The sequence below is a fragment of the Urocitellus parryii genome, chromosome 6 (assembly GCF_045843805.1).
Source record: "Urocitellus parryii isolate mUroPar1 chromosome 6, mUroPar1.hap1, whole genome shotgun sequence".
Taxonomy (NCBI): domain Eukaryota; kingdom Metazoa; phylum Chordata; class Mammalia; order Rodentia; family Sciuridae; genus Urocitellus; species Urocitellus parryii.
In genome coordinates, this window is record NC_135536.1 from 6,754,351 (window position 1) to 6,756,560 (window position 2,210).

Consider the following 2,210-nt stretch of genomic DNA (forward strand, 5'->3'; position numbering starts at 1 on the left):
ACCGCCCGGCGCGGCCAGGCCCGGCCCGGCCCGCGGAGGAAGAGGCGGAGGACCGCACCCCCGGCCCGGCGCAGCCCCCGAGCGCCGCCTCCCGCCTCTCCTGCACCCTCCCGGGGCACTCGCGGCAAAGATCCGCTCCGCAGACCTCGAGTTTGGGGACCTCCTCCGCCAGGAGGTCACCTCTGGCCAGGGACACCCTGGCGCGCCGAGCGGACCGTGGCACAGCCTCTGTTCCCGCTCTGCTCGCAGCCCCTTCCTCCAGGCCCGGGAGCCTTTCTGAATTCAACCTCAGTGGCTGGGCCCGGGGACCGCCTGTGTTTCACGTTTTTTCCTGGGCTCGGCTTCTTCCCCCAGGGGCAGGTTAGCCAGAGGGGCGAAGGGCTCCAGGGCCCAAGCCCAGACTCCTAGATCCCAGTCCCACCGCCTACTGGGCCAAAGGAGCCAGTGATCAGAAACTTTCCTGGAGCTGAAGTGAGGGCGTGGTGTAGGAGGCAGGCGGTGTCAACCCAGAGTCACAAAACGTGAAACCTGAGGATGGGGACCGGGAGGTTGTGACAGCCCCCAGGTCCCACCCTTGGCCCCGCCCCAAGATTCTTCCCGTTCTCCCCTCCTGGGCCAGCAGTTTCCTCAGAGCCCAGGGCCTACTGAGCCTCCTTCTTCAGCTCCAGATGGGGTGCCCTGAGGGGTGTACCTCCTGGGATGGGTACCTAGAAGCCCCTAATACACACATACTCTGCCTCATCCAACTCAGAATCTCACAATGCCAAAGACACCTAGCGCATCCCCAAGTGAACCTCAGCACCTGCCCTCCCTGGAATGCCATCCCCAACGGGCTCCATCTGGCAAACTCCTGCTTAGTCTTCATGGCCCCAAGTCACACAGCCACCCGCTGCTGGTGGGGCTGGGGGTAGATTAGATTTAGCAGGCCTGTGGGCTCTCAGGCCTATGGCTCAGGCCTGAAGAGGGGCAGGGGTGAGTCAAGGGTCTCTACACAAGACCAAACACCTCCAAGTGTTTAGAACAGCAAATTTAACAGAGAATCCATGTCAAAGAGGCCCCAAAGTCATACAGGGAACAATGTGGCAGCCTGGAATCAGCAGCATCGGAAGAGTCCACCGGTGTTCTGGCACTGGAGTCAAGGCACTATGGTCACCTGGCCAAAGCCTCGGGCCTGTTTGGTGGAAGCTGGAGAAGGTCACTGTCAGAAATCATCAGAGATAGACAGACAGACAGACAGACAGGGGAAAGCTTCCTTCAGCCCTCAGCTCCTGCCAGTATTTCTCATCTGCTGGACTGAGCAGGGAACAGCTGAGTGGGAACCTGGGAAATGCAGCCTTGAGTGGGGCCACAGAGAGCAGGGCAAGGACAGAGCCAGTGGGGTCCAAGGGCACAAGACCCAGGAAGGACACAGGACTGTTTCCCCTTCCCAGCTGGCTGTCGGAACAAGGTAATGGGACATCAACTCGGGGCTCTGGATGCGTGTGTTGAGGTGGAAGTGACACAGCCTGGGCCATAACCATGAGATTGGGGGAAGGCACAGTTAGAGGACTGCTCTCTGGTGTTCTGCTGAGCTCTCGTTCCCAGCCTATGGAAATCTTCTGGAGGCTTGTCGACTCATTCATTGGACAGGTATTCATAAGCGACGGTGGGGCACTAGACTTGATACCCACGGTCCCCACCAGGCAGTTTCCAGATCTATGCCAGGTGCACTGGCTGCCTGACCCTAGAGGAGGCCTGCCATGTCGAGTCAGGGCAGGGAGGCTTGGAGCCCAGAACCCACCCACCTGATGTCTCCATCATGGTATCCCCATCCCCAGGGGCTCCCCACTTTCTATAGGTCTGGCAGCATGGGACACAGTGACCTTGTGTTGAGGTTCATATACACACAAGGAACCAGACAGCAGGAACTTGCCAGCACTGCCCTTAAAATCAGTGACTTGCCTTAGACCCAGGAGAGAACTAAGGTCCCAGGCCAACTGTCCCTGACACTCTGGAGAGACAAGCAAATCCAGCCTTGCAGCTGAGACCAGCTGATTTTCAGTAGAGGTCGCTGGAGCCACGGGCTGGCAGGATGGCTTAAGCAGACAAATTGCTGGAGGCTGAGTGTGAGAGCCAACAACTGGGGACCATAGTCTTGGGGGCACACTTTTGTAGTTTTTTTTCAGGACTGGGGATTAAAGCCAGGGTTGCTCTGTCATTGCATCCCAACA